The sequence below is a fragment of the Prosopis cineraria genome, unplaced genomic scaffold (genome assembly GCF_029017545.1).
Source record: "Prosopis cineraria cultivar Desert tree isolate PC_DT_omini unplaced genomic scaffold, ASM2901754v1 PC14, whole genome shotgun sequence".
NCBI classification, from domain to species: Eukaryota; Viridiplantae; Streptophyta; class Magnoliopsida; order Fabales; family Fabaceae; genus Prosopis; species Prosopis cineraria.
Genome location: NW_026555345.1, coordinates 20,922,938 through 20,936,771, shown reverse-complemented (window position 1 = coordinate 20,936,771; position 13,834 = coordinate 20,922,938). Strand labels below are relative to the sequence as shown.

The 13,834-nt window shown below is 34.0% G+C and overlaps 1 pseudogene; it reads right to left on the bottom strand.

Moving 5' to 3' along the window:
* Positions 1-1,788: 1,788 nt before the first annotated feature.
* LOC129293171 (leucine-rich repeat extensin-like protein 4) lies at positions 1,789-4,524 on the bottom strand (annotated as a pseudogene).
* Between the last annotated feature and the right edge of the window lie 9,310 nt (positions 4,525-13,834).

Genomic DNA, 13,834 nt, shown 5'->3' with positions numbered 1-13,834 from the left:
TTATATTTTTTAATAAATTGAGTGTGTGTATATATATATACATATGTACACAGAAGGGAGGGAGGGAGAGAGAGATAAAGGCTTTTCCATTACTTGCCACGTGAATATTATATTCAGGGAGGGCCCATTTCATCAAGGTCACTGCCCCTTTTTCGCGGTGGTTTGCCTTTCTCGGCATCTTTTCCCATCTCCCATCCATGAGAGGGCTACAAAACGAAAAGTGGACCTCCATCCTGGTCCTCTCCTTCTCTCTCTCTTTTACTTTTTCACATAATGGGTGGGTGGAATTCATTTGATTCCACATGACCTCGCTCCAAATTCATAAATATCTCCAAACTCATTTAAACCAATTTATTATATCAAGGTTACAAATATAAATTTTAGACATTCATTGTCATTCATTGATTCACCTTACATGAATGTATATGTATAATAAAATCGCACTCGCCTAACATGAACCCACGATCTATTTTTTATGTAGACATCGCAATAAAGATTTAAAAAAAAATCATTATTGCAACCCACGTTACCCTCTCTGACTTGGAACCAGAAGCTTCATGAAACTGGAGAGCACTTTAGACAAAAAATAAAAATTCTTACAAGCTATTAGAGTTTCGTTGACTATGGAGAACAAGAAGAATGTGAATGGTACATTGAGATTAGTCTGTGACCAATACTCGAAAGAGGAAGGAAAGTTACTTAACGAAGGAGAAAAAATGGCAGAGAAATTGTGATGAAAGTTACTTAACGAAGGAGAAAAAAAGAAGAAAGAAAAGAGCACATTATGCGAAGAAAGTCTGTGCTGGACTGAGCTTTAAGCTTCGTCTCACAAGCATAACAGTATGAAATGTTCATAATCCCAATGAGGAAAAGGGGGTATAGATTACACATAACGCCAGACAAACAAACAGATTTGAATTCAAATCTCAAAAGATAAGCTTGCACATGGGGGAAGAGGAGATCTCAAAACAATATTAAAATCAAATGAAAGAAACTTCATTAGGAATATTTAATCTTGCAGGCCCCTCCTTAATGATTCTTGGGACGGCCTTTCAGGTCCCACCCTGAACCAACCGGATTAGGGAAGGCTGAAATGAAATCTCTGGTAGTTGCCTCTCCCATCTTGTTTCAAGACTGAGAGGCACCGTTTTCAGACCTCAACCATAATTGCAGGCGAAAGTTAATTATGTAGAACATGATAAAGACATCTCATGATAATCATAGATACCTTTTCCAGTTTTAAGTTTCATTTGCAAGCAAAGGAATAGAGAATTCAGAAAAACAGATCTTTGCAGAAAGTATGGATGAACAATTGAACAAGTCCTTCTCTTTTGCCTGTATCTTATCAGACTAAAAATTACAAGGCCAAGCAAAGAATGTTCAATTCCTCACAGAAAAGGAATGATGGACTCACAACTACAGCACTCGATTAGCAGAAACAGACTGAGATCGATCAGAAAAGAGAATGATATGAATTCGGAGAATCAAATACAAGTAAAATGTTCATAATTATACTATAATTTCGAAAAAAATAAAAGAAACAAAAGTAAAAGTATAATTATAAGAGACATTAACAATAAACCCACAAACAAGATGCAGCAGCAGAAAGTGCTACCGTCTTTGCAGCCCTGAAATTATGGTCTCCGTTTCATCCCTATGCAACCTACTCTTTTTCTCTGCAATTTTTTTTTTTATTTCACAACTCGCTCATAACAATTCAAATCAATATAGAGAGCCTTTCTCCTCATACCTCACTCCTTAGCTACTCTGACCTCTTCTCTGTGTATATCCTTTTATGACAGACTATTGTCCAAATACGAACAATGCTGATGACTATGACTAACTCACCGGTGTACAGACCATTCTCACTTTGTTTATTTTTCCTCCATCAGCGACGAGGGTCGCTTTGTAAAAGAGAGCAAAGTCGATGAAGTACAGGAAGAGGGTATAAAAGATTTGGCCGACAATGTATGAATTTTGCTGTTGATGGACGGAAGGATAGAGGAGAAAATCTCTCAAAAGAATCAATAGAAGGGTGGTGGAGGCGGAGATGCGTAAGAGACTCCGAAGACAGGTGGCAAAGGCCCTTCATATACAGGAGCAGGTGGAGGGTTTTCGTATGTGACTGGCGGAGGTGGGGACGGAGAAGGTGGGGTTTCACAGGGAGGTGGTGATGGTAGCGGGGGAGAATGGTATACTGGCGGTGGGGGAGAACTGTAATGAACTGCTGGTGGAGGAGGCGGCGGTGAACTGTATTGAACTGGCGGCGGCGGCGGGGAACTATAGTGAACCGGAGCTGGTGGTGGAGGGGGAGAGGGGGATGGAGGTGGCAAATAAAGGTGGGAGATGGTGGCGGTGGTGGATGCTCTTCACAAGGTGGTGGAGGAGGTGGAGGTGGCTCTATACAAGGCGGGGATGATGGTGGGGGAGGTGAATGGACAGGGGGAGGAGGAGAATGTACCGGAGGCGGCGGCGGCGGTGATAAATAGGGATAAACAGGCGGTGGAGGTGAGTGTGGAGGAGGCGGGGGATAGTGAGGTGGTGGTGGAGGCAAGTGATGAGGCGGCGGAGGCGAGGTGTATGTCGGTGGAGGTGCGGTAAAATACTGGAGTAGGTGGCGGCGGTGAATTTGGTGGCGGTGGGGGAGGAGAACGGACGCAATACGGTGGAGTTGGAGTGGGTGAAGGTGGTGGAGGAGATGGAGGGGGAGGTGATGGTGGCGGCGGCGATGGAGTAGGTGGTGGAGGAGAAGGTGGCGGCGGAGACGGTGGGGGTGGATAATAGACTGGCGGAGGTGGTGAAGGAGGGGGTGGTGAAGGTGGGGGTGGAGGCGGAGAATAGACCGGCGGGGGAGGTGAAGGTGGAGGAGGTGACGGTGGGGGTGGCGAAGGTGGAGGTGGAGGAGGTGGAGAGTAGACTGGTGGTGGAGGAGGTGGGGAATAAACCGGCGGAGGAGGTGGCGGAGGTGGGGGTGAATACACAGGAGGTGGCGGTGAAGGTGGAGGCGGAGAGTGTGGAACGTAAACCGGTGACGGAGGCGGTGAAGGCACGACAACAGGTGGTGGGGAAGGTACAGGAATAGGAGGAGAAGGGTTTGGGGGTGGAGGAAGTGACGGAACAAATGGCTTACACTTAAACGAGTTACAGTCCACAGGCCGTGACAAAAATGACTTACATTGTTCGGGTGACCTCTGTAATGGCCTCGCCGGCAAACAGTTTCTCCGATCATCGAACGACGGCAAGCTGAGGCACGACGGTGGCTCACCAGTGAAGAAGTTATATGAATATGTAAAGTTCTGCAGATTTGGCAGCATACAAATGCTCCCTGGAATTTTCCCAGAAAGCAAATTGTGAGCTACATTCAACTGCTCAAGACTCACCATGCCTCCAATGGTGTCTGGCAAGGGACCCAAGAGCTGATTGAAGCTCACATCGAACACCGTCAAGTTCTTCAGTAACCCAATCTCTGAAGGCAAGCATGAACGGAGGGCATTATTCAACAGAATGATCTCGTTCAGGTTCGTCATGTTGCCCAAGCTCGCAGGGAGACAGCCATGGAACTTGTTGTTGGCAACGACGATGACCGACACCGGCGAGTTCCCAAAATTGTCCGGAAGATCGAACACAAAACGATTGTTGTTTATAAAGATCGCGTCCAGATCCTTGTCAAAAAGCTCCCTAGGCACTGTCCCTTCAAATTCATTAAATCTCAGATCCAAGAACTTGAGCGCGGGAAGCCTCAGAACCACCGTGGGGAACTTCCCGGCGAACCTATTGTTACTGAGATCCAGTTCAAACAGGAGTTTCAGTCTATCAAACTTGTGAGGAACAGTACCACAAAACCTGTTGGAGTTGATGTGGAGGAGAGCAAGATCCGCGAGCAATCCAAGCTCTTCCGGCAAGTACCCAGCAATGTCACAGTGGTTGAGATCAATGCCAGCGACAGTACGAACCTTAGGGTTATCCAGTGCCGAAGCACAGAAAACGTTACTGTAGTTACACACATTTGGTCCAACCCAATTGAGCGTGCAATTATTCGGATCCGAAAGAATCGCTTGCTTCCAAGCTCGTAAAGCTATATAAGCATTTCTAATGCGATTGTTCTCGAAGACCAGGGAAGGGTCGACGGTAACATGTTCTCCTCTGTCGCCGAACTCGTCTCTGTAGTAAAGAAGCTGACGTTGCCTGATGTACAAGGCTTCGGCGTCGGTGAGGGCTCCATGGCTGGTAATGGGGACATCGGCAGTGACGGCGAGAGAGAGTATGCCTAAGAAGAAGGCAATGAGAAGAGGGAAATAGACCTTCCTCTTCATCTCACATGAGGCATATGAGAAACCAAATGCCACACTTCGGATCGAGCTCTCTTTGGCTAACCACTCTCTCAAAATCTCTGTTGCTCTCAGTCGAGAATTGAAAGAGGGTTTTGGAGAAGCGTCCAACTGAGATCTGAGGAAAATGCAGGCGAAGAAGAGAGAGAAAATGGAGGAGGGAGAGAGAGATTGGGATAGAGAAGGAGGAAGAAAGAAGGGCTTGTTCTAGGGATTTTGGAGCTGCGTGAGTTTATGAATGAGTGAAGGGAAGGAGGGTGGGCCAGAAATAATTGATCCCACGACAGCTAACTCACAGCTCAACCCTCAACAAAAGCCCACAGTTTTCTCTCTCTTGTATTTTTTCTTTTTGTGTGTTTTTTTTTTCTTTTATTCTTTCCTTCTTTAATTTCTTGAGTAATTAATTTTTAATTTTTTTTTATTTTTTATATTTTAATTTTTAATTTTTATAAGAAACCACCTCACAAGAAAAATTAGACCACATCATCTATGTTGTGTATGACAAAAAATACAATGTGAAATAGCTATAAATATAAATTATGTTATTAATTGTGATAGAGAAAGAAAATAAAAAAAATTAAAAAGGCACACCATTCTAAAAATAAAATCATTAAAAATAATAATATATAAAATTTTATTTAATTAAACTGATATAATTTTATTAAATAGAATATAAATAATGTAATGCACTGGATTGAATAATCAACTTCTCACATTGTGTTTACATTTAATCCTATTTCAGTTGGGTAGAATGGAGAACCACAAAAGATGAGAAAGCCTTCGCAATTAAGATTTCTAATTACACTAATACAATCATTTGCCCGTTAAATTGAATGGTTAGTGATACGCGTTTGGATAAATTAGACGCAAAACAATATTCATCATAATTTTCAACTCATATTTCTTTATTATTGATGAAATAAGAGTGATGGATTGTTTCAATTATGGCTTACAATTTTTAAATGAAATTTGCAGCTTGTTACAACCTCATTGGTTTGACATTAATCATCATTTTTTATATAAAAAAATGAAAAAAAGATAGCAGTTAGCATGGTTGTCTAATATATGGGCAAGTCCATGCCTCAATGGTGCCGAATTTCGGCGAGTTGACCGGCTAAACCAGTTACACGGAAAGTTTATTCATTTTCAATTTATAAATATAATTAATTAATCTTATTTTGCGTAATTTGAATTTCTACTTTTTAAAAGTTTCAAACAGGCGTAATTCAGCTCCCCCAGCAAACAAGACGTAATTGGGAAGCTGGCAGATACGGCCGATAAGGAAATGCTGATAATTATTATTATTATTTATTATGTAATGATATTATAATAAAGATAATTAACTATTCAGGCCGGGAAAAAAAAGATAATTAACTATAGAACGTTTCATTGTGATGTAGTATTTGTGGGATTGGGACTTTAAAGAAGGACTAGGGGTGTGCGTTTTCTCGTTTCATCGTCGTTTAAATCAAAACCAAAATGGAAACGACAACTTGAGATCACATTCCCGAAATTTCCCAACCCCAGGCGCTTCAGTGCTGCGCGTCCGCGTCACCATGATGCCAGGTCAGCTGCGGCCCACCGCTAGTCTGATCAGATAAACGAACACGTCCGTTGCGATTTGGAAATTGGAAAGAGACATGGAAGCCAAGTGCTTTGATTGGGACCCACGCGTCACGACTTGCCCGGCTGGATCGTCGGCTCTGATGTGGGGGTCCCACCTCGTCCCTAGCGTTGTAGTGCACCGAGTCCGCATGCGCGTCAACGCGCACCGCATCCCCATTCCTCTCCATCGTGCTCACCTTTATTTTATTTTTTTATTTAAATGACCAAATCGCCCTCGAGCCAATTTAAATTCCGCAATGACCGTTAAACGCGCTTTCGCTTTGGCTCCATCGAAGTGTAATTTAGAATACAGCGGGGATTTCTTTTTCTCAAGGAAAGTATAATCATTTTTTTAATAAAAATTCTCTTTTCCACATCTCAAATGTGATAATATTCCTTAATTTAGAATTAGAATTTTCATTGCCTTTACACCAATGAAAATTATTCTTACTCCAAGCAAATTTTTTATACAGTTACTCAATTGAATTAGACTCAAACATTATCATAACCAATTGAAAATAGTTTTCTCAAAATTATTTTATATATTTAGATAAATTTAAACTTGAGATCTATTACTTAAACGATCATAACTCTTTGCACCAAGAGACATTTATTGGTTCAAACAAATTTTGGGATATGAATACCAATTCTGGGAGTATTTTTATTTAAATCGATCAGAAAGAAGAATATTATTTAGATTAAAAATAGAGAGATCAGTTTAAAAAAGGAAAAAGAAAAAGCCCCCAAAAGTGGAATTTGAGAACACAGAGGGAAGGTTCCATAGGTGAATTGAAATGTGGTTTTGGTTCGGTGGATGAGTAGAGCTGTAGTGCATCTTACCTTGAAATGAAAAGCACTTTCATTTTATGGATTTTTTTTTTTCCCTGAAGGCTTCTTTTGACCACAAATAGGTTTAGAAATTACTTTATGCCAAGCCAATATATATATAATGAAGGATATGACATTTTTTTTACCCAAAATAAGTATATATGACTTGAATAATGAATTCTTTTTTATCGAACCACCCGATATTTTGAACTTGTTTTTGTTATAACTAGAAATAAAAAAAAAACAGACTAATTTTGTTATTACTCTTTCTTTTTTGCATGAAATGGCGCTTTGAGAGTCTAATATAATTTTTTTGAATGCTACAACCTAAACAGCAATATCCTCATGTTAAGACTAGTTAAGAACAATATCTCGCTCCTTTTGAGTTTTGCTTTATATGTCATCCTATTAGTTTTTTTTTTTCAATTTTATGATATCCAATCTCAATTTTTTTTTACCAAATAATATCTAATGTTAATGATTAATCTGAATTCAAACACTATTATGAGATCTGGATAAAAAAAATTAGTTGTGTGTTAATAAGCTTAGATACAAATAAGTTATTATAATTATATGCATCAAGTGTCATTGAATTTTGGTTTAATATAGGAAAACATCAATGAATATTGATATTTGATATAGACATGTAGTTGGAGCATGGATATAATTCATCCAAAAAAGGTATTGGATATTGTGAAATCTGTTGTCCCAAAATTTGATTTTATTCCAAATAGAACATGGCAATATATATTTTAAATCTCTATCAACATATCATTAAAGTCTATTACCGTAGCTTAACTGTGTGTTGTATAAAGTGTTTAAATATGCATGTATTTTACTTAACATACATTAATTATAATACAAGTGGGTTAATTTTATTTTTATTCACCTTTTATTCTTGTTTGTTGACATAAATATTCACAATGTTAACACACATGAATAACTGCGTTAATAAAATGAATAACAGACGCAGAAGCTTAATATATAACAATATCAGTTTGTTTCTTAAGAGCTATGAAATTTCACTGAAATTTAAAATTATTTACAAGAAACTTCCGCCAATAAAATAATTTAAGCTATTTTTTCTCATCTGATTCAAACTCAGAAACATTTGTAAGGAATCCCACATGTCCATCAATTACATGACCTGCAAGTGTTATATAATATGAATGTTATTTCTATTGGTGCAGGTTGAACGGCTTATATAATTTGTTAGTTAAAACTAATTGTTTTTTTTTTTTAATGTGATGCATAATAAATAATAAGGAATATAATTGCAACAAACAAATTCAAGCGAGTTATGATTCGTTCGGCGGGGCAAACCAATTCACATATAATGAAGACACATAATAAAGTAATATTGATTAGTACTAATCTATACTTATTGGTTAATATTGTCAAAGAACAAGTTGAATAAATAAGTAGCAACCACTCCCATTTGGTATGCTTTATTTTAAACATGGTATCCAATCATAAGAGCAATCTGAATTATTGTTTTATATATACTAACTCAGATTAGTCGTTATCACCAAGTAATAATTAATTGAAATAATAGTAAAATACCATTATTTTAGGTTTATGCCCAGTACTAAAGCAATAATTTAGTTTTTAAAATAGTTATAATAATAATTTGAAAGAATTAGGTCATTAGATGTAATTTATTCTGAAGAATTGTAGACGATGACGTGGCAGTAGAAGCTACGTTTGAGGACAAAATTGCCAGCCGGCAAGCATATGTAAAGAATGGAGGTGAAGTTGAGATCAGGTGGACACGTGTCACGAATCGGACGGTCGATATAGTCATGGATGAAAATATTAAGGGAAAAAATTAAACAAAAAATTGGCATGACGTTAGAACGGACCCACGTGGGGCGTCTGGCTTCAGCTCTACTTCTACCTGGTATATTTGTTTGACTTTGAATGATTCTAAGTTTGTAACTTGTCGATATTGATATCATAAAAAATGCCAACACATGTTGAACTAATTGATAAAAAATTAATCTGTATCCTACAAGGATATTGATTTAAATCTCAATGTCAATATAATGATTTTGTTGATGGTTTTTCAATAAATATTTGATGAATATCTGAATAAGTATCAATCAAATAATTAAAAATTAGAAAAAATATAATTTTGAATCTTATACTTTAGTTAAGTTTTATTATAAATTTCTATATCTTTTTTCAGTGCTCGATGTTCATACACTTTTTTCTATCTTCACCTCAATTTCCTCCACAAGTGATGTTTTAAAGACTTAAAGTGCAAACGAAGAAAAGTATAGAAATACGAAATATATTAGAAAAAATAAAAAGATTTATAATAAAACTCAAGCAAAACATGATATATTCCTTTTATTTAAAAATATAAGGTATGTTTAATTGAATTTTACTTCTCAATAAAGTAGTAACTTATTTTTAAACTAACCTTATCTTTTTATATTTATTTCTATTAAATAACTTATAATAAATATAAAGACAATATCAATAAAATATTTTTTAAAAAAATAATGATTATATTTTAAAAGATTAAAAATATTTTATATTTTTTAATATTTAACATTTTAAAAAATATTTTATATTTTTAACAGAGTGAATATAAAATTGTGTTTTTTCCAATGTTTTAAAACCCAGACCGGACAGTAAACCGAAAATGTCAATGGGTCACGGGTCTTATGATTCAATCGGTCAGACCGGTGGTTGGACCGGTGACCAAATAATTAAATAAAAAATTATATATATATATATATATATATAAAAGAAACAAGCTAACAAAAATACAACACTAGATTCTTAAATGCATCAGGATTTAGGCATAATCACTTGAAAAAAATAAAATTTCTATTTGCAATAAACAACTTTTAGACAATAAAAAATAGATTCATCTTCATCCATTCAGCAATCCTTCATTTTGCAATAAACTGCTCAGATAATAAAAAGCAAGCTCATCCATTAGCATTCATTCTACTCCATTTAGAACCATGGAGATACATTAAATTGGGTAGAGATATAATGAGGGAGAAAGAAAATCTCACCAAGATAAAGAGAGAGAGAGAGAGAACAATCGATGAAGAAGATGAAGAATCAAGAAAGGGTTCGAGCTCGACGCCATCTGACTGTTTTCAACAACTAGATGCCTATACTAGAGTTAACCAAGAACATGAAGTCACAAACCAAAATGAAGAAAGTGAAGTGAAGATGAAGAATAAAGAAGCATATGAAGTTTGAGATGGCTAAAGCTGAATAGTGAAGACAACGAAGGGTGAACATAGAACCCAAATGGTTGAGAAGGCGAGTCTAAGATGGCTGAACGGTGAAGACAGAGCCCAGATGGTTGAGTGGCTTGAGGGAAATGACAAATAGAATAAAGCCCAGATGGCTGAGATTTAAGAAGGTGGCGAGAATAAGTGCGTGCATCGTGCGAGACAGAGAGAAGTGAGACTGAAAAGAAAAAGAATGGGTCCTTATAGGTGTTGGTCTGCTAGACAGAGTGAGGAGAAGGGTTTTTTAGTTTTAAAAATACCAATTTTGTCTTTTTTTTACGACCCACTATTGACCCGTAAAACCTGCTTCGGGTTCCGGCTTTTTCTCGGGTCTTTAAAAACCGTCCGGTTCTAGGCGGGCCAACTGCTAATCCGGGTTAATTGGTTGAATCAGCCCGTTTTCTTCAGCAGGCGACGGTTCGACCGGTCCGACCGTCCGGGTCGGTCTGGGTCTTAAAATATTAATTTTTTCTAAAAATCATGTATATGGAGAGGGGAGGTCCGCATACAAAAGTCTCTGTTCTGACAGAAAACACGCTTGGCCTCGTTGTAAAAATCAACATGCACAGTGTATCAGAAGGAAAAAAAATGAAGCAGGCGTGTGTAGAAACTAGAAAATAAGATGAAGCCCACTGATTCATATTTATATTTTTGGATTAAATAATAATTTTTTTCCTAAAGTTGTAGGTCTAGGGAAGGGATATTTAGAATTCTAAATTCCACTCTTCTAATATTTGAAAACAGTACAATATTATTCTTATCAATCACTGCTAATAAATATTAATTTTGATCATTAGTTGATCAACAAATTACAAAAAATGAAAAAAATTACAAATAAATACTTTATAAGAAATTAATACCAATTGGGTTCCTTAAATTGCAATAAGTATCAAGAGATAAATGTTATTTTTCCTATTTAGAAAGCCAAAATATCATTTTAAACCGGCCATTTTGACTAACTATATATTAGGTGATTTTTGGATCACCTTTACTAGCAACAACACCAATGAGTAACTAAAAATATTTCATTTATTCTAATAATATCTTTATAAAATATTAATAATTTAACATATAATAATCACAGTGTACAGGTTAACTTTTGAGATTAATAATTCCTCTAAAAATTAAAAATTAACTAGTGTATTTGTATAATTTAGAAATGAATACAGCTTTTTAAAAATTTATAATAATGCTCTTTTTACCATTGAAAAAATTATAATAGTTGAGTTGTTAAGAAGTCTTCATATATAAATCTTGAATACAGTGATTGAACTGTTAATTTTAAAAAGAAGGATTATACATTTTAAAAGATATTTAAAGATAATATAAACTTTAAATATTAAAGTATTAATATTTTAATAAGATACTATTAAAATAAATATGTTAATTCTTAATTACTTAACGGTGTTGGTACCACCTGCTAACTGGTTAAAATGCTTGATTAAAATTGAATTTTAGTCTTTTTTATGAAAAAGAAATAATATTTATCTCTTGATATTTGTTTGTAATTCAAAGAACTTAATTATATTAATTTTTTTATATGATGCTTGTTTGCAATTTTTTGAATCTTTCTCTAATTTTTTTAGCTTTTCCTATAATTTTTGAGGTGCTTATTTAAAATTTTCTGATTAATTAACAGTTAAAATTAACTTTTATTAATAATAAAAATAATATTATACCATTTTCATATGTTTAAAGGAAATATCACACGATTTGTACAAAAAAAAAAAAAAAGGCTCCCAAACATTCATGTACTTGTAGTTTAATGGCAACATTGCCCTTTAACCTTATGTGTTTTTGTCACTTTCTTTAAATACCATATATGAATATAGAATATCCGATTTGATTTCCATATATATACGTAGGTTTTTAAGCTACCAACAATAAAACATTACATATATATATATATATATATATAGATATAAAAATGTTCCAACGACTATTTTTATGATGCCCAAAGCAAAGCTGAAATTAACAAACGCTACAAACAAACAAAACAGTTGTTATCGACAAGAAGGAACAATTTTTGGACGTAGCCAAAGGGGGTAAAATTTCAAAGAAGGACGCAATCTTACACATTATTTGTGCGTAGTACTTGATTGGAATTTAGAGGAGTGGCACATTTATACATATAGATTGCTATATATAATTAAGGATAAATGTACATTTTTGCATTTGAAACATTGTCCCAGGGAAGCAATAAGCACCTCAAAGCATTTTAAACTATTAGTTAAAATAATTTTACTCTTAAAATAATTAAAATAGAGAATACATCAACCAATATTTAAGAGCAAAACGCACCTTCTTCATTTTAATTATTTTAAGAACAATATTACTGCAAGCTCAATGCTTTTCAAAAAATACTTAAAAAAACATATTTATCTTATAATTAATAAAATAAAGAATGGTACTTAGTACTTAATATGAGAGAACAAAAGAGAAGACTTGCAATATAAGATAAGCTTTTACAATTCCATTATTAAGGATCCTAATCGTAAAGGGTTGTGAATGGAATAAAGGAAAAATAAAGAGAGAGAACAACTTTTACTTTTCATCTCTTCCCAAGCAAAGTGGGGGTTCTATTAATGAAGTTCAATCACCAGTTTAAATGGAAGATTATCCACAAAAAGGGAAGGGAAAAAAGAAAAAGAAAACACTGACCCACTTTCTTTTTATAATTTATTAGATAAAATAGCTAATTAATATTTAAATTATATATTCAGGAGCCTTTGGTAATTTAAATTTATTTTTCATATAATTTTTTTATTCATATTTTAAAAGCAATACAATTTAATCCTTACCGTTAACTAAAATTAAATTTAATAATTTATTGAATAGAAAATGATCTTAAAATTTATAAAAAATGACTAAAATATTATCATAAAAAAACTCAAAAATTATAATAAATGATCTGAAAAATTACAAAAAAATAAGAAACTTTCATTAGTTATTTAATATAATTTTTTTCTATCATTTTTAATTAACCAATTGTCAAAATCAATTTTTATTAATAAAAAATACTATGTTGTAATTTTTCTAAAAGTTAAAAAAATATTGCATTAAAAATAAAATTAAGATTTTAAATGCTTTTGGATTAGTTTAGTAGTCAATTCCCTATTTTTCTATAATGTATTTAAAATAGTAAAAAATTGAAATTTTATAATGATATATTAAAGTTTAACGTTGCATAGAAATTTTGGAATATACACAAACTAACATTTAAAAAAAAAAAAAAAAAGGAAAGACACGGCAACCGCAACGGTAATTACGGAGGGATTTAGGAAGTCAAAGCTTGACTCTGGACACGCGTAGCTTTTCTTCCTCCTCCAGAGAAAACGACGTAATCACATGGCGATTATTTTTTTTAAAGAATAAAATTTATATGAACCCAGCATCGAAAATCGAAAAGTTATATAAAAATAATAGTGTAAAAGAGTTTTTTAAAAAATAAAAATAAAATAGAATGAAATAAGATGGCTAGTTGGAAGTAGTTTCAATACTCATTAGCCTCTCCGATGAGATTTGAATCTTTCAATTTTATTTAAATAAAAATTAAAAATATATTAATAAATTTAATTTAATGTCAATCTGAATATTATATATTCAATCTAAATAATACTTAAATTTTTATAAATTAATTATTTAACTATATTTTGGACATTATAAATTTTAAATTTTTAACTCACAACTTTTTTAAAAAAATATTTGTTTGAAAGGACTAGTTGGGAGATTATCTTTAATTTTAATATTATATTTACTAAAATAAAATTTTATAAAAATTTAAAAAAATTAATATTAAATTTATCTTGTTTA